Raw genomic sequence first — 20659 nt, forward strand, 5'->3', positions numbered from 1 at the left:
GGTAGCAGAATTTTGTTATTTGGGAAGTAAAATTAATAAAGATGGACGAAGCAGGAGCGATATAAAATGCCGAATAGCACAAGCGAAACGAGCCTTCAGTAAGAAATATAATTTGTTTACATCAAAAATTAATTTAAATGTCAGGAAAAGATTTTTGAAAGTATGTGTTTGGAGTGTCGCTTTATATGGAAGTGAAACTTGGACGATCGGAGTATCTGAGAAGAAAAGATTAGAAGCTTTTGAAATGCGGTGCTATAGGAGAATGTTAAAAATCAGATGGGTGGATAAAGTGACAAATGAAAGGTATTGCGGCAAATAGATGAAGAAAGAAGCATGTGGAAAAATATAGTTAAAATAAGAGACAGACTTATAGGCCACATACTAAGGCATCCTGGAATAGTCGCTTTAATATTGGAAGGACAGGTAGAAGGAAAAAATTGTGTAGGCAGGCCACGTTTGGAATATGTAAAACAAATTGTTAGGGATGTAGGATGTAGAGGGTATACTGAAATGAAACGACTAGCACTAGATAGGGAATCTTGGAGAGCTGCATCAAACCAGTCAAATGACAGAAGACAAAAAAAAAAAATGAGAAAAATATATAAAAACACTCAAACTAGTTTTAATTAACAAAAATATTTTTCTATTAAAAATTTTAAATAATCACAATGAGTAATATCCGTTTTGAATCTGCTTTATTTATTGTATACGTAATATATTTTGTAATATGATAACTGACTTGTAATCTTATATACCGCACTCCGTGATAGCAACTACATTTACCTCCTACTACAAGATTAGTCATTAATTTACTTTTCCTCACAATTAATGTAGATGTTAAAAGATTGTTTTTAATACCGCTACATTCCTGTCGTAAATATGGCTTATCAAATCAAACATGCCATTTTTTCAAATTTGAAAAAAAACATTCCCAAATGAAAAAATAAATCTAATTAAAAGTGATTATTAATTGTAAATATTTCGCCCAGTAACCCCCAAATCGGGTGAAGAATGAGGAGATGTTTTTGTCTTTATATATTGAACTAAGAATTAAATGAAATTGAGAATTTTCATTACTTTTAATTTTAATTATTTATTATTACATTTATTTATTTTTTATTTATTGGTTATTTATTAGATATTTATATAATTTATTTTTTTACTTTTCAGTGCATTTTTATATTTGTTAATATATTATATTTTTTTGTTTAAAATTCTCAATTTGATTTAATTCTTATTTTTTACTTTTTAGAGGGTTTTTCTAATTTGTTTCCTTTTTTTTATTAATGTTAATATTAATATTAGTGAAATAAAAGCGTTTTTTAAACATTATTTTTTATATGTAATCAAATATATTTTTGTAATATTTTTTTTTTTTTTTTTTTGGAATTTTGTAAGACTAAAAATAAAAGCTTTTGAAAAAGTAAAAATATTTAATTTTACTCATCGAAGTTACATACGTGTACCAAATTTCAATCATTTTCATACGATAGTTCATGAGAAATGAACATGTTCAACTAAATGCATGAATTTAGCGTAGTAGTAGCACGTTGGGGCGTGTGGGTGGGTAATATCAAATTCCGACACGGTAGTGTTGTATTGTCATCGAAGGAACATATGTGTACCAAATTTCATTAATTTTCATAGGATAGATCAAAAGATATAGCAGTTGAAAAATTTGATTATTTCTCAAGCGAGTGAAATAAAAGCTTTTAATTAGTTTTGAAAGACATTGAGAGTACGGCACATTGAGAAATGTGTATAGCAGAAATTACTAGAAAGAGATAAAAGGATAAACAAACGGCTTGAATAGCAAAAAAGATTTCTACATATAATAGTAGTGGTAGGAAAAAGGAAATGGAACAGAGCAGGGTACGTGTTGAAAGATGAAATTATATTTGGGCAAGAAGGGTTTTATTATGAAAACCTCAGGAATGGAAAAGAGGAAGAGGGTGTTCTGAAACTTGGAGAAGTGAAGAGAAAACTGTGTGAGATGGTGGTTGGCAAAAAGTTGATTAGAATAGAACAGCGTGGAAAAGAATAATATCAATTTTTCCAAAGTGTGGAGTAGATTTTGAGAGATATTTAATCCCAGAAAATTTATATAAAAAACTAAAAAAAAAAATTATTTTTCTCTTAAGTGAACTCTCTTTAATTTATTTGTATTGTTATTTCATGTTTATTTTAACTGAGAAGATGCTATAGAAATAGTACTATTATTAATGATTACTATAGACATTAAACAAATCATTAAGAACTGAATGTATTGTAAGATTCGTAAAATGGGGCATCGGTTAATGAAAAATTTTTTTTTTTTATTTACCTGAACATATAAAGAATTAACCACTGGATCCCATTACCAAATGGTATATATCTTTTGTGTCAGATATGTCTTATACACATGGGATGTTTTATGTGTTTGGTTTTTCTCTGTTTGACGATTTTGATTTAAGCACGAGAAAGCTATATAAAATGTGGATTCTAGTATTCTATAATTAGGATAGTAAAATTTTATAATTTAACGTATTAGTTCTATGTTAGATGTAAAATTAAGACCAAGTTATTTTATATTTTAGTTGTATTCAAGATACTATTTTAACTCATGATTTATTAAAACACATTTCTCTCAGCACCTGTTTACACGGCAGTTATTTAAAAAATTGTCTTCTTATTTTAATATATTTTCGTCCATATTAATTGTTTCTTAAATATTAACTAATGAATTTCTTCTCTCAGGATATCTAACTACCACAAATTTATTTCCATTAAATTCTTAAAAAAAAAAAATCACTATTTTTTATTATCCTTCAGAATTTATATTTTACCATTTTAATATTATATCTTTATTTTACCTTGTTATTTTTTTTGTTTTTTCAAAGAAAAATTAACATACAGATTTCAAATAATACCACTTGTGTGGATAGTTAATACACACGTATTATTGTTAAACTTCTTTTCCTTTATCATAATTTTAAAAATCTAATCTTTTTCTGAGTCATAAGTAATACAATTAGTTTGCTGAAAATCTTTTTTTTAATTTATAAGGTTTTGCATTAAATAAATATTAAGCTTTATTCATTTTTAAATACACGTGTATTTTTTTTTAATAAATACTACTTATTCTGCTGGAAAAATTTAATTTACATCATACGTTTACTAAAAAACAGTATTTAATTTTATCTACGAACAAAATCTGATTTGAAAGAATTATTTTTTCATACTGTTAATGAAATTATGGTGTTCTGTTTCATTAGCACGTGTATTTTGTTATCTTTCATTAACATTATATATAAAAAAAGAATAACACAAACATGCACGCGTGCGTATATATAATCCCATATAATCAAGTGTTTATTTTTTACTCACAGAAATCTAAAAAAATTTGTTTGTATCTGTATATTACATTAAGAATACATAAATAAACCTTATTCTTATTGCTAGAAAAAAATTTAATTTAAGCTCACAAAATTCAGATTTAATTAACTAGAGCAGTTGAGAAATGTTATCAGTTTGGGTAAAAGTAAAATACCCTCAAACAATTCCCAAATTTTAACACAGATAAAATTGAGAAATTGTTTAACACGATTTTGCGATGTTTAAAAACTCTTTATAATATTTGCAAATATAACAATAAAGTGACAAATGAAAAGGGATTGCTGAAAAATTGATGAAGAAAGAATCATTAAGAAAAATATAGCTAAAAGAAAAGACAGGCTATTTGGCTACATCTTAAGGCATTCTGGAATAGTCGCTTTGATACTGGAGCGAAAGGTAGAAGGGAAAAATTGTGCTGGCAGGCAACGTTTGGAATATCTAAAACAAATTTTTAGGGATGTAATATGTAGGCGGTTATATCTCCTACTGGCACTAGATAGGGAATTTTGGAGAGCTGTAACAAACCAGTCAAATGACTGAAGACAAAAAAAAATTGCAAAAATTCTTTACAATCTATATTAGTTTAAATGTCAGGAAAATATTTTTGAAAGTATATGTTTGGAGTGTCGCTTTATATGGAAGTGAAACTTGGACTATCGGAGTATCTGAGAAGAAACAATTAGAAGCTTTTGAAATTTGGTGCTATAGGAGAATTTTAAAAACCAGATGATTGGATAAAGTGACAAATGAAGAGGTATTGCGGCAAATAGATGAAGAAAGAAGCATTTGGAAAAATATAATTAAAAGAAGAGACAGACTTATAGGCCACATTCTAAGGCATCCTGGAATAGTCGCTTTAATATTGGAAGGACAGGTAGAAGGAAAAAATTATGTAGGCAGGCCACGTTTGGAATATGTAAAACAAATTGTTAGGGATGTAGATTGTAGGGGGTATACCGAAATGAAACGACTAGCACTAGATAGGGAATCTTGGAGAGCTACATTAAACCAGTCAAATGACTGAAGACAAAAAAAAATTTATAAAAAGTTAATAATGTTGTAGTGATGGGGCCTTTGTCCCGTAAATCTTTGGAGCTTAAGTAGTTTTCATAAATATATTTAAATTAAAATAATAACATTTTCGAGTAGTTCATTTTCAAAACCGGTTTTACTTTTTACTGAAGCATGAGACCAAAAATCAAGGACGTATTTTTATTTTACCCCTATATTCAATTAATATCATTAAATCGTACCATAAAATATTATTATTTAAAATGTGTTTTATGAATATAAATATATAATACATGAAATTATGTCAGTCAATAATCCCCCCAAAAAATCTTAATTTCATGATATTAAAAGCCTCAAAGTAATTCCAACTTAATACAAAATGACTGATTATTTTGCATATTACATACCTTTAAAAACCTTACCAATTTTTATTTTAGTTTCAAAATTTACTTACAACCGATTACATTAATTTGCCTTGCGTAAATTGGATTACATTCGTAATCACATGATACATACTAGTATTACAAAATACTTTTGCGGCAAGCAGCACATACACTACGTAATTATGAACACATTTAACCACCTAATGATAATACAAGAAAAAGTAAAAAAAAAGAAGTATAAATAACAATAAAAACGATGGATTAATTAGAAAAAAGAAACAGAAAAGAATATGTAATAAATTTGAAATAAAACTCAGAGATAATGCACAGCACTCACAGTTGAAGTTACACTTAAGACAGTATAAGAATCAATAAGGTCCATAACGTTTTTAGCCGTTTTATCTTGCAATTTCATTAACGTTGTTTAAGAGATTCATAGCTAATTAATTCACGTGGTTGTTAAGTTTCAGTTTGTACTTTGAACTGAAACGTTGTATTTTCTCTCTGAGTATCGTAAACCAAAATATTCGTGTATTTCATTGTTTTTTGCACTCCACGGTGCCTCTGTTACAGCAATCACTAATTTATTTTGAAACCGTTGTAATATTTTGACAATAGACTTGTTTGCTAGACCTCATTTTTGGATCTCATACGTTCAGATAGGTTTTAGAATTTTTGAGTTCACCAGCAGCTTATTAGATAAAGATAACAGAGAATCTCTGCTCAACAACCGGAATATTTCCTTGAACTTTATCTCAAATTGCCTTATCTTCCCTTACATGAACTTTCCACTTAGTCGTCAGACGAAATGTAGACCTAGGTACATCGCACTCTCAGTTTGCAGAATTACAACGCCATCAAGGTGGAACCGTAAACAGTCACCTCTCTTCATCGTGAATGCCTCGCGGTTCGATTTTACCTATTCATTCGACTCTAAGGTTTACCCTCCGATTTTCTTCTTCAACCAGTTTTGTGTAGGATTGAGTTCAAGTATTGCGTTGTACTGTCGATATCATCGGAGGATCTCAACCAAACAGGTACTATCAACTCATCCTTAATCCAACTCCGGTAGGAATTCTAGTCTGTTATGTTGTTGTGGAGTGCTAGTGACACCGCCTTATTAATTACTAATGTGCTTGACAGTCAGAAAAAACAGCTGAGTGGTCAGATGTTGAATCGAAGTTGTTTTCAATTTCAATTTATATCCGCAAAATTCCAAAGGAAGCAAAAAATACCAACAAATCAGGTATCTTATTATGATTCGACGGCCAGTTGGTAGACTGCAATTGGGAGATCGAATTCAGATGCATGCTAATAACGTCCTTTATAGCCCTGCTTCTAGATGAAATTAGTCGAGATCTCCAGAGCGATGCTTAACATTCTAATCGCCACCCACAATGAAACATGAACCAAGAATTGATAAAAAATCAAAGAAAGAGGCAACCGTCTTCAAGTATCTAGAACCATATACAGCAGATTCTCTAAGCGATCCACGCCAAAATGGATCTCTACTGAGCTCACCTGAATGTGATTTATTCTGTACTCCAGCAGTTGATGAAGATTTATGACTTCTATAACTATAAAAGCGGTGACTTCGTGTGCTCCGTCTCTCTCATGGGAATGGTTAGTCCAGTACATAGAAATAAATTTCCGAAAGCAGTACCGAAGGATTCACTAAGCAATGAAGCTTTTAGTCTTTTCTCCAACCTGCTGTGCTATTAATATTAGTTATTGCTAGTTTTTTATTAATATTAGATTTTGGTAATCACTTTCATAAGAAGTCCTATTAGGTTTCCTATTTCATCCACGAGAAACAAAACTAATATCCAATCTGTATTAGATGTTAGCTCACCTAGCCTGTGCTCACAAATATTTTGGACATCGTGGTCAGAAGCCGCAGTATAAGATCGTGGATGAGTTAAAGAATTCCCTAATGATGGGAAGGTTACATTATCCAAACTGAAGAGCAGACTCCCCTTCTGCATTTCCTATAGGAAGTAGTTAGTCTCCTAGTCGATGTAATCTTTGCTGTTTTCTCTTATGATCATTGGTAAACCTTACATTTCCGTTTCTTTACCCGACGGTTATAATGGAATAGCACGCAAGCAGCTGGAGTGTTCCTCTCATTTGTGCAGTCAACAGTCCTATATCCTTCATAGCATTTTACACTTCGATAAGGCCGCATACAATTGTTTTCGTATGGCTGTGTTGAAGTTCGGCGCTGATTCTTTTAATAATTTAAGTCTAGAGTTCTTGTTTTTATAAATATTTTATTGAGATCGAAATATTATTTGTATATACTAGCGTACCACATCGCTATTTCACCCGCAATATAGATGTAGCTTCACTCACAATGCTTTTTTAATAGCAAACTTATTGTTTTATAAATAAAAAACATTTAATCAACAATATTATATTTACACTTTCATAAAATCCTGATAAAACGGTAAATAAAATTTTTTATGAAAAATAGTGAAGGAATATACGATAAAGAATGGATTGTTGCCCAAAATTTAAATAAAGGATAACAAAAAGAGGAAGATAAGACAATTGAAAATATTTGTTAGACCAATCAATTTTATGAATGAATTAAAGTAGTTCAATATAAAAGTCTAATAAAGATAAAAATGTATTACAATCCCAAATTTGGCATCCCCGGCTGCCGGCATAGGCACGGCTTCGCCCGTGCTCTATGGTTACTTGCGTCTCCCGTGACGATCAGAGGGTCATGCCTCGCTTCGGTCTCCCTTCCCGTTTTATTCGGTTTCTCTTTCCCTTACTTCCCTTTCCCCTCCCTCATCCCCCATTTCCGTTTTCCCCTTCCTCTTTTCTATTTTCCGTTTCAATTTCATTTTTCCGTTTTTCTTTTTTCCCATTAACCTCTTTAAGTTTTTTACCATTTTCCCCTTCTTCCTTCTTTTCCCTTTTCCGATTTTTCCCTTTCTCCCTTCTTCCCCGTTTTTCAATTCCAGAAGTTTTTCGATGAATTTCGGTAAAGGTTCATTTTACCGCTAAGCAGAAATCATGGTAAAATTTTTTGTTATTCCTTATTTAAAAAGAAAGCTTTTTGCGGACATGTTTATTATGAACTTTTTTCATTATTTTAAACAGAGAAATACAGCTGTAAAATTTAACGGCATTCTTCTGGAGCACTAACACACTCATTCTATTGTTCTGCGCGCGCACAGTGTATTAATATTACTTATTTGACAGATGTAATGAATTACTTCATCTCCATGCTTTACCTACGCATTTAATCTCAACCAATTTTTTTTTGCATCTGACATCTTCAATTATTTATTTTACATATTCTAATTTTTTAACTTATTTTAATGTAATTATTTATTTATTTTAAATTTAATTTAATATATATTTTTTTAAATTAAATTTTAATTAAATGTATTTAATCCCCTTCCTCTTCCTCATTTCCCTATCTCCCTTCCTCTTACCTCTTTTTTTTTATCTTTTCCCTTTCTATTTTCTTTTCCCGTTTTTACTTTTCCCCTTTTTTTCCATTTTCCACTTCTTCCCTTTTCCGATTTTTCCCTTTCTCCTTTCGTCCCCGCATGTAAATCGGTCCAGTAGTTTTTCAGTCTATAGCAGACAAGCATATCGAAAACATTGCAATGGAATCGTAAAATATTTAGTATAGAGTGGGTTGCTTTTACGTCCAACTGATAGCGCTGTAAACACAAAATTTAGTTTTTTATCTATTTAAACCCCTTAAAATTAAAATTTCGCAAAATCTTTTCTTAGTGCACGCTTACTAAAAGATACAAAGTTACTCTGAAAATTTCAAGTCTCTACCTATAATAGTTTTGGTTGTACGTTGTTGATATTATGAGTCAGTGAATTACTCAAAACATTCTCTTTTATATAAGATACATATATATTATATATACAAAATTAATTTTTTGAATGCGATTAAAATATAATATTAAATATAACTGTTTCATTGTAATTGTTAATATTTCTATAAGTGAAATGACTGGAATAGAACTGAATTTTAGATCTGGAACGGGACTGGCATAGAACTGTAGTAGAACAGGCACTAATGTAGTGAAGAGCTTGCTTATATAACGTTGGTGGAGCCGCTGATTCGCAGGAGCAGAGTGCAACCGGAAGGAGCAGAGTGAAATGTAAAGAGCGAAGTGAATTCGACCGAAGCCAAAGCTATTTAAATTTAAAAGTCCTATATTAAATAAATATTAAAGTTTCAACATTTAAACTTGAGAAAAAAGTGAACATTTATAAGAGTATTTAAAAGTTAAATAACCCTAAGTCTTAACAGGCCAAACTGTTGACAACACATACACTGCACCAGTCCTGGAGATTCTCTGGGGCCTCAATGTTAATCCTGCAATTGGCGATATAATTTAACCCATTCATTCCTTGTTGTGTTATCTCGGCTGAAGATTTACAATGAAAGCTGATAATGACTTCTTGTAATTCGGTGCCTCACGTTGACAACGATATGAATTGCATAACAGTGACTTTCAAGTTCTTCTCCGATGAGCTCAATTGGAATAGAAAAATATAGGTTCCTCACTACTGTACGAAAGGATGTTTCACCCTTCCTGATGAAAGTGTAGCCGATCTGTTGGTGTTTTCTCACCAAGTAAGTTTTTCTTTTTTTTTAGGTTGCCACATTCATTGAAAAAAATAATTAGTTGTTTAGAGTTGATAATTCTAATACTGTAGCTTTATTTACCGATTACTCTTTCGATTAATTAGGATTTCTACCAAAAGCTGACAAATATCCACGTTTGCTAGATGATGTTGCACTGAAATTACCGGTTGCGGACCAATTCTCATTGACAGACAAAGCTAAAGGCTGATCCATCTTGAAGCCCTTACCGAAGATGTTAGGTTAACCCAAAGATCGATTTTCCGCTGGGTAAAATAAATTGTGTACCATATAATAAAAATTAAATATATAGAATAATACACTTATTACTCGAGTAACCCATCTACTTATGTGCTATAAAATAAACATTGAAACTAAATACAATATCAAAAAATTCAATAGCAAAAATTAAACAATCTGTTATTTATAACAACTGATCAAACTGACTGACCAAATGAAAGAGAATTGGCTTGATCTTTCCAAGGAAGACTATGTGGACTAGAAAGAATTATTTGCTTTAGTTTGTAAATTAGGTAGTAATTAAAAGTACAAATTACATTTCATATATATATATATATATATATATATATTATAAAATAAACAATAGCGATTGAAAATTTAAACAGGAATATAAATAAATAAATAAAACCAAGTATTTAGTCTTACAGAATATAAATTTCAACTTCAGTAATCTTTGTAAAAAAAAAAATGATTATCAAAACAGTTGATGTATTGCAAAAAGTACTTAACTAAAGCCTCGATTCTGTGAATTTCCTAAGTGGGGGTCAATCAAGATTTGTTTTTCTTTATGTCAAATTTTTTTCAAAAAACTTTCAGCATCAAAACTATAAAGATTAGCCAACTAAGTAAAGATGCAAATAAAAATCCGATTTGACTAAAGAAGATACTGTACATACTTATAAAACAGTCTGAAAATTGCAAATCTGAGCTAAATTTAAAAAATTGACAATACAAATAAGATTTTTTGTCTTAATAATTATATTTATTTCGAAACTTGACGATAAAATTTAATATTATTATACAATTTCTAACGATATAGTAATAAAATAAAATTTAGAAAAATAAAATAATTATAGCTTTCATCTTGCCTTAAGTCCTTGAAGTAAAGAATAATTAAATCTCTAGGGTGGTAAAAAGGGAATGAAAGAGGGGTGGTCATATAAAAATAAAGAAGTGAGGAAGAGAACACTAAGGCTCAAGTGTACGTTAGGCGATCGTGCATCTACATAAAAAAACTGCTACAACTTTGAAGAACAAGAAACAATATGCCATGCTCCAGGGGCCAGTAAAAAATTCAATTCTTTTATATATTTTTGGTCCTCTTACTTCCTCGGTCATCATAAATCCCGAGGCTTTTATAAATTACCAAAACTTATAATATTTGCAGTATTTGAATCGTTCCTTTTAAAATATGCATTCCATTTCTAAAAGCAATATAAAAACCTATGTTTTTAATGATTTTTATTACAAAAATATTTACGTATTTTACGCAAAAAAATGATACTCGAAATTAAAGTAACTACAGAAGAAATTAAAAAATTAATTTCGCTTTTGTAAATCTACTGCTTATGTTATTTAAGTTTTCTGTGGTTTTCACTAATAAAAATTTTTAAGTAGGTTTATAACTTAGTTTTTAGAAAATATATTGATTTCAATGATAATTTTTTGTTAGAACAAAAATAATGGTGGTTACATAGAAAATTTCATTTTAATAATTGAAGTAGTAATTTTACAAGATATTTTAGCACAAATATATAGAGAATGATTTCATTCTCAAATCAATACAATTTTACGTAAAAGTTTTTGAAAGTCGCTTGTTAATATTTAATTCATATTTTAGTATTTTACGAAGTCAGTTCACTTTCTTTATTTTTTTCCTCAATATATTTTGTTTTTTAATCTTACAGTTATTTTTATATTATAACTTTATTGTGGGCAACTTATCTTTATGTTTAAAAAGATTGTCAATTACATATTTATTCAGTAAATTAAAAATTTAAATTATAAAATATCGTCTACGTTAAAAATTAAAAAACCTTTTTTTATCTTTTTATTTTTTAAATCTTGTTTTAAGTATTTTTTCTCATGTCAGTTTTTTCAGTTTCTTAATCTTTTGTCATTCTTTATTTTCACCATATCCGCTACAGCTGTATGAAAACCAAAACAGTTAAGAGACTCCTAAAGACACAATGGGCGCTGTTAAAAATTAATTTTCAGATAACATGGTTTCATGCTATTTTCTTCAATGACCAGATTATGATGAAACTAAAAATCAACTAAAATTAAGTGTACCTACAGTCAATCATAAAGTTAAAAACTAATTGGTTTATCTTGTTCAATGCAAGAATTGATTGTATAGTGAGTATCATTCCTTTCATAGCGAGCATCTCTTATCGTCGTCACTTTTACTACGGATACTTAATATTGCGTTTCTTAGTAATAAGAAAGGCTGGAATATAATATATATATGTAAAAGGTTAATATAACTTTTAATTTTTGTAAACAGTTCATAATGTACACTGTCACTAGTCAATAAGAGAAAATATTTGTTATCTTTCAAATAAAAAATTACAAATTTTTACAATGTAATTAAATTATAACAATATACACATAATAAAATATAATAAACATTTTATTAAGTAAAGTTTTTGTACACCTATAATATTTCACTAACTCTTTGGTGATATATAACAGCAGAATAAATAGAAAAACAAAGTCAAAATTTACACATTTATGGTGATTATTGTATATATTTCTTGACAAAGCCCTTTTCAAGATGTACACTTCTTTGTACTAACAATAAATAGAACCAAAATAATATTACAGGTAATATTATTTTTGGTTCTAAATATTACAGTTAATATTTAGACCCAAAAAATACTCGAATATTATTTGTATTGTCAATGAGGAAGTAATATTTGCTATATAAGCGACTAAAAATTAAAAATGGTAATGATATGTCATTGTAATCATTGTAATAAGGATAAAATCAGAACCTAAACCTTGAGTTTTGCACGAAGTATAATTTAGTAATTGCCAACACCCAATTTAAAAATCATAATAGAAGAATATACACTTGGAAAAAGCCAGGCGATACTGCAAGGTATCAGATAGATTATATCATGATTAAGCAAAGATTTAGAAATCAACTCGTTGACTGCAAAACTTACCCTAGAGCAGACATTGATAGCGACCATAATTTGGTGATAATGAAATATAGATTGGGGTTTAAAAACCTGAAGAAAAGGTGTCAGATGAATCGGTGGAATTTAGAGAAGATTGAGGAAGAGGAGGTAAAGAAGATTTTTGAGGAGGACATCGCAAGAGGTCTGAGTAAAAAAGATAAGGTACAAAATGTAGAAGAAGAATGGGAGAATGTTAAAAAGGAAATTCTTAAATCAGCAGAAGCAAACTTAGGCGGAATAAAGAGAACTGGTAGAAAACCTTGGGTTTCAGACGATATATTGCAGCTGATGGATGAACGTAGAAAATATAAGAATGCTGGTGATGAAGAAAGTAAAAGGAACTATCGGCAATTAAGAAATGCTATAAACAGGAAGTGCAAACTGGCGAAAGAAGAGTGGATTAAAGAAAAGTGTTCAGAAGTGGAAAGAGAAATGAACATTGGTAAAATAGACGGAGCATACAGGAAAGTTAAGGAAACTTTTGGGGTACATAAATTAAAATGTAATAATGTGTTAAACAAAGATGGTACACCAATATATAATACGAAAGGGATGTAGGATGTAGAGGGTATACTGAAATGAAACGACTAGCACTTGATAGGGAATCTTGGAGAGCTACATCACACCAGCCAAATGACTGAAGACAAAAAAAAAAAAAGAAAAAAAGATATGTTAAACATTTAATTGTATTCTTTGAGTTAATTCATAACTTTTTTTTTACGTAAAAAATCCGCTTTATAAATTTTTTACAAAAAATGCTCAAGTCCATTTCTGAAGATAAAGCAACAAATTTACAGACTGAAGATGAAGTAACAAATTTAATTATCATTATTTCTCTTATTCTTTAGTAAATTTTGTTGGTTTGAATATAAATTATAAGTAATATGTAAAATAAATGTATTAAATTTTATTCGATAAAATTTGAATAAAATTCGAATTCGGTTTTTTCTCAATTAAATTATTGAAGATAATTTTTTTTCTCACCGTGTAATAAAATTTCTAGCTTATAATTATATTATCCTTTGAGTAAAAAAAATTAGTTTTATTTAAAAACTTTTTTCTTGAAAAATATAAAAAATAGGGAGCACATTCATTTCTTCAAACGTTGGACGTCAGCTTTGCTGTAAAATCTTCAGTAGCCGGTAAAGCGAAGAGTTTGTGGCTGACTTGCCATTAAAGGTTGCCCTTTACTTCATCAATCTCAACTCTCTAGACCAGGTGCACTAATGGACTCAGACCGTGGAACGAACGCCATCTTTCCTCTTTGTCTTTCTCTTTCTATAGTACTTACAAATACATGGAGAGAAACAGACAAGCTTAACCATATAGTAACATATATACGGATCCACAAGCACCCGCCTGTTCACATTCATATGGATAAAGAGAGGTAAATTCAATGCAAGAAAAAGAAAGAATGAAAGTGGGAAAGAGAGAGAAATATACATCCTATCACCTAAAATACACAAATAACACAACTTGTCGCCTACTTGGCTTATATAAATATTTATAAAATATAGAACACCTGTTTCATTGGGGCAAAATTACTTTTATCAGTAATTGAATCAATAATACTCAACCATTGTTGGTTAAATAATCAATGAAATGTTTTTTTTTTTTTAATTTTGAATTCCTAAAACACATTATCTTTCTTTAAAGATTGCAAGTGTCGTTCAATAATTTATCTTTGATTTTTCATACTACGAAAAACTTTATAAAAGGTATATACGAGTAATAAATTTCTGCGCAACAAAACACAGTAAACTATTTTGGTTTATATTTAATTTTTTTTTTATGGGTTACACTTTTGTAAAGAAGAGCCTGAGATACAAAATATTTCTGTCAGAGCATTACGGATGATCATTGCATAAATGATCTCTATCATGAACATTGAATGGTTACAATACATTAGACAAGACAATCACCTTTTTTTTTTTCGGAATATTGAATTACAAAAACGATATTTGGGTCACTTAGGAAGGGAACAAGAATCTATTTCACTATTAATTTTTCCGTTGTAAGGTTGGTATGGTTTGATTTTTATTCTTGTAGTATTTTTTATATGTATAATGTGACAAAAAAAATAAAAAAGAATTAAAGAATTCTCTGATATAAATATCACACAAGAACATTTTGTAATTACTATCATGAAATACTCTTCCATAATTTCTAAGTTATTAATCCTTGTTCACTATTTTTTTTTTCTGAGGTTTTTAGGGGCATCTACTACTTTGGTCATTAGCCCCATCACACTTCAAAAAAAAAGAAAAAAAAAAGGTTCAATTATTCACATTCTTATGAATCAAAAATGTTCAAAAATTTACGTTCTTCTAACTTCGAATCCAGAATATTACTTTTTAGACTTTCCTTTCGGCCATCCTCTCTTGCATCGTTTCTCCATTCTTCTGACGGTCTCAACCTCTGATGACAGCGTATCTGAGGCCTCAGACATGGCATCGTCTTCCTCTCTTTCGGATGCCAGTGACGTTCTGCGGCTGACGTCAGTTGATGAAAGTTTCGTCGGTGCTGTTAGCATCTTTGCTAGGGAATCTAAACTAATAAGCGATGCACTCTCCGCGGCGGATGAGCCGGACTCTATCTCTACTGCAGTACTGGGTCCAGCTGAAATAGATGCTCTCACCGAAGCTGATCTTCGCGCTTTTGGAGGCTCTATTGGTACAGGTTTTATATTCTCTACGTCTGGTGGTTTCTCAATAATAACTTGCACCTCCATTTCCGTAGATTTAGATTTTCTTGTCACAATTTCTTTAAGCTTGTGACTAGACGACGGAGTGATCCGTTTCTCTTTGCTAGATAAGTCAATATTTTTTTATTTTTACTTCAGTTGGTGGCTTAATAATCGCAGGTTTAGCTGTTGATTTAAACTGTGCTGGTACGTCTCTGATGTCAACGGCGTCAGTCCGGGAATGAGCATTCTCATCTTTACTTTGTTTTCTCTGATGAGTCGACTCAATCTTTGACTCAATGATTCTTTCAATCATCGTCGCAAGACTTGGAGCTATCGTGTTAAGCAACTGCTCCACATTAACTTTAGATGTGGAAGGGGCAGCCGCTGCTTCTGCGTAAGAAGTCGATGGTCGTGGTGTACGCTGATTAACAATTTTCTTCGCTTCAGGATAACTGACCTTCTGAAGCGTTTTAACTTCCTGAATCGCTGTTTCTAATTTATATTTAGGGCAGTTTCTTGAACGACAATTGTGATGCCCTTTACAGTTAACGCAGGTCGGAGGGTCTTTACATGGGTCCCCCTCATGTGTTTTTTCTCCACATATACATATTTCCTGCGCTTCACATCTAGCTGCTGTGTGTCCGAATCGTTGACACATTTTTCAATCGTTTTTGTACTTGCTTCGGCAGTACATATACTATTTATTGTTAAATTAAAAAACACTGTGTACTACTTACATTTCAAATAATTTTATTAATTTTTTTTGTTATAATTTAATTATTAATTGATGTTATTTGATTAATTAATATTTTATAAAAAACTAGAATCCCCATCGCGGCTTCGCCCGCGCCATATGGTTTTTTGCGTTTCCCGACGCAGTCAAGTAACCAGAAACAGGTACAGCCATTTGCGTAGCACATACAGTAACAGTGACATGGTTGTATTGAACCTCCAGGACAGGAAAAAATCTAAATTAAAAAAAAATGAAAACGGGTTTTAGATATTTATCTGAAGAGTGTTTGCAAGCCTAAATCTACTATATGTGTCGTTTAATATAGTAGAAATTTAAAAAAATCTAAAATCGTAGTTCAAGATTTTATTACCTTTCTTCACTACATTCAAGGTTGAATTTCAAAAATCTTTAAATTGGTTTTAGATATTCAATAGAAGATTACACTCAACAAAAATAAGTTGATATCTCCATTTTTACCGATAAATTAAAAAAATAGCTCGATTTAAATAAAAAATTTAAAAATCCACTTAAACCCTTTAAACTCAGAAATTCAAAACCTAGAAATTGGTTTTTAGAAATCTAAATAAAGATTGCACGCATAAAAATCAAGTTGATATCTTCACAACAAAACTTACTAAGAAAATCTAAAAATTGTAAAGTTTATTTATTACTACTCTATTTTAACCCTTTAAACTCGGAATTTCAATAAAACATTTTCAGTGGGCACTTACACCGTAAGAAGAACGTCAATTAAAATTTTTATTAATCTATCAATCTATCTTCAGTAGTCTTTGCTGGGCGTTGAATATGAATGACTCACGACAAGTTGCATGTATCAATAAAGCAACTTGTCCCACTGATTCATTCATCAAGCCCAGGAAAAACTACTGAAGATAATTTGATGAAAATTGGTATCCATGTTCTTCTTACGATGTAAGTGCACAATTAGGAAAGAATTTTTGAAATTCCGAGTTTAAAGGGTTAAAATAAGGTAACAAAGAATTATATTGGTTTTTTGTTTTCACGGTATAAGAAAGTTAGTAAATTGATTTTTAGTGCGTGTAACCTTTATGTAAATATCTAAAAATCAAATTGTAGTTTGTTGGAAATTCCGTGGATAAAGGGTTAAAATAAATTTTGAATTATTTTTAAACCTGGCCTTTTTTTGTAATTTTTCTGTAACAAATGAAGATATCAATTTGATTATTTCTGTATGTAATTTTCATGTAAATATTTAAAAATCATTTTTAAAATTTTTCGAAATTAGATCTTGAATGGGTGCAGAAATGTAAAACAAATTTGTACAATGATCACAAACTTGTCGCATTCTCGATTATACTAAACGACATAATCATTAGATTGGGGCTTACAAATAATCTTCAGATAAATTTCTAAAAACCATTTTCAGGTTTTTTGAATTCATTTTTTTAAGGGTTGCGACGGTGTATGTCGATCGGTAGCTCAACCAACATAGCCACTGATCTAAAAACACTTTCAAATCTTAAAAAAAATATCTTTATTATATCATTTTCATTTATAAGTATTTAAAGTTCATAATTTCGTTTATAAGTATTTAAGTTTGCTATTAAAAAAATATTGTGGATGAAGTCCAATTGATATCGCGTCAGAAACCGTGACGGGGGAAACGCTACTTTTATATTACGAGTATATATACTTATTGTTGAACTTAATTATGGGAGTGCATGTTACAATTTATTATTCATCAATCTACCTAAATAAAACTACAATCAGGACAGCATAATAATGGAAATAAGATAAAAAAACACAATTTTTTAAAAACCTTTATTTAACTAGCTTTAGGAATAATCAAATCTTGCAACTGTTATATCTTTTGATCTATCGTATGAAAATCAATGAAATTTGGTACACGTATGTAACTTCGATGACAATATAGCACTACGGTGTCGGAATTTGATATGTCCCACCCCCACGCCCCCACGCGCTACCACTACGCTAAATTCATGCATTTAGTTGAAAATTGTCATTTCTCATGAACTATCGTATGAAAATGATTGAAATTTGGTACACGTATGTAACTTCCATGTGTAAAAAAAAATATTTTTACTTTTTTAAAAGCTTTTATTTTTAGTCTTAAAAAATACAAAAAAACAAAAAAAATTACAAAAATATATTTGATTACATATAAAAAATAATGTTTAAAAAAAGCTTTTATTTAACTAATATTAATATTAACATTAATAAAAAAAAAGGAAACAAATAAGAAAAACCCTCTAAAAACTAAAAAATAAGAATTAAATCAAATTGAGAATTTTAAACAAAAAAATATAATATATTAACAAATATAAAAATGCACTGAAAAGTAAAAAAATAAATTATATAAATATCTAATAAATAAAAAATAAATAAATGTAATAATTATTAAATTTTAAAATTAAAAGTAATGAAAATTCTCAATTTCATTTAATTCTTAGTTCAATATATAAAGAAAAAAACATCTCCTCATTCTTCACCCGATTTGGGTGTTACTGGGCGAAATATTTACAATTAATAATCACTTTTAATTAGATTTATTTTTTCATTTGGGAATGTTTTTTTCAAATTTGAAAAAAATGGCATGTTTGATTTGATAAGCCATATTTACGACAGGAATGTAGTTTTTTTTAGTCTTAAAAAACATACAAAAAAAAAATTACAAAAATATATTTGATTACATATAAAAAATTATTTTTTAAAAAACCTTTTATTTAACTAATATTAATATTAACATTAATTAAAAAAGGAAACAAATTAGAAAAACCCTCTAATAAGTAAAAAAATAAGAACTAAATCAAATTGAGAATTTAAAATAAAATGTAATATATTAACAAATATAAAAATGGACTGAAAATTAAAAAATAAATTATATAAATATCTGATAAATAACCAATAAATAAATGTAATAATTGTACAATTTTTAAATTAAAAGTAACGAAAATATTTAGTTAAATAAAATCGTGGCGCCGGTTTTATAACAATCTTTTCGAATAAGTATTTATAGACATTTGCTGTATTTTAAAATATATTTTTTGTTTAATGAGGTTGTTTAGTATATGTATATACTTTATTTATCTGTAATAAAATAACTGAAGTTTTAATTTTTTGATGGTTCAAATTTGCACCGAGATGACCTTTAAGGGTTAATAAGATTAAGAATAAAAATTAAATTTAGAAATCTTGCACAAAGTTATTACATTTTGACGGTAATCTGAAAAATTATTAATTATTATCATTATTATAATTGTAATCGTAATTATGAATTCATTAAATTAAAATTCATAAATAATTAAAATTAAAGTTTTAGCGGAAAGAATGCGTTCAATTTGGCTTAGATTACAAGCAGAATTCGAAGATGAACTTCAACTATGTGAGAACACGTACAAAGAAAGCGAGCGGGGGCATTTTCCTAGATTGTTACTTATAGCTAGTCAGTCTCAACTAGGGAGGTTCCAGCAGACCTTTCCGCCTCCTCGCGTCGTTATTAAAAATGAAAATGAAGACTAATTGTTGTAAAAATAAGTGTTGTTTTATTTTAAATAAATTATAAAAACTGCGCCACGCTTTTTTTAACTAAATATTTTTATTACTTTTAATTTTTAAATTGAATAATTATTACATTTATTTATTGGTTATTTATTAGATATTTATATAATTTATTTTTTTACTTTTCAGTGCATTTTTATATTTGTTAATATATTATATTTTTTTGTTTAAAATTCTTAATTTGATTTAATTCTTATTTTTTACTTTTTAGAGGGTTTTTCTAATTTGTTTCCTTTTTTATTAATGTTAATATTAATATTAGTCAAATAAAAGTTTTTTTTTTAATATTTCTTTTTTTTTTACCAATATTTTTGGTTTAATGTGTTGTTTTAACACATTATCATTTCTTATACTTATATTAAAAACTACACAACCAATCTGCATAAGACAATCTTTCACTAATACAAAATAAAATTATCGTTGCTTCCTCGTAGAATTTTTCTTTCTTCTTTGAGACCAGCTATATTAAATAAACAACTCTACACAGGGCACTTGGCAATCTCTTCCTCAGTTCAATCGAGATCTGTTTTATTTTGATAATCCTTTTACATTTTCTAAAGCTTTTTTCCTTAAAGAAATACTTACTTCTTTGCTTCTTACATCTTTCGTATAGCTTCTGTTTCAAAGGTTAGAAAATACCAAACTTCTAACTTCATCGAAAAAAGCCCTCCATTTCTAATTTTACTCGCGTTTACAATTTTATAAATACTTCTATAAAAAAAATCACAATAAATAACAATATCACAATTTCATAAAAATCTATTTCTTGCTTTCATTTATTTTTTTACTATTTGTATTTCTCTGTTGTTAATTGAATTTACAGTCTGTTTTCGAACTCTTTACAAATATAATAAACGATTTATTTATCTCCTAAATATATGTTTGATACCAGTTAATTTCTTTTTTCTTGTCTCCTTCAATAACGCTATCCGTTCTTAGCAAACCTTTCCTATCTTTAGCAAAACGTTCTTAGAATTTTTTATTAAATATTTACTTTTTTACGCTTTATTCCTTATCTGCGTAAATTATTGTCATAGACATCACTATTTCACCAGAATGATTTTAATTAATAAAAAC

The sequence above is a fragment of the Lycorma delicatula genome, chromosome 1 (assembly GCF_047948215.1).
Source record: "Lycorma delicatula isolate Av1 chromosome 1, ASM4794821v1, whole genome shotgun sequence".
NCBI lineage: Eukaryota > Metazoa > Arthropoda > Insecta > Hemiptera > Fulgoridae > Lycorma > Lycorma delicatula.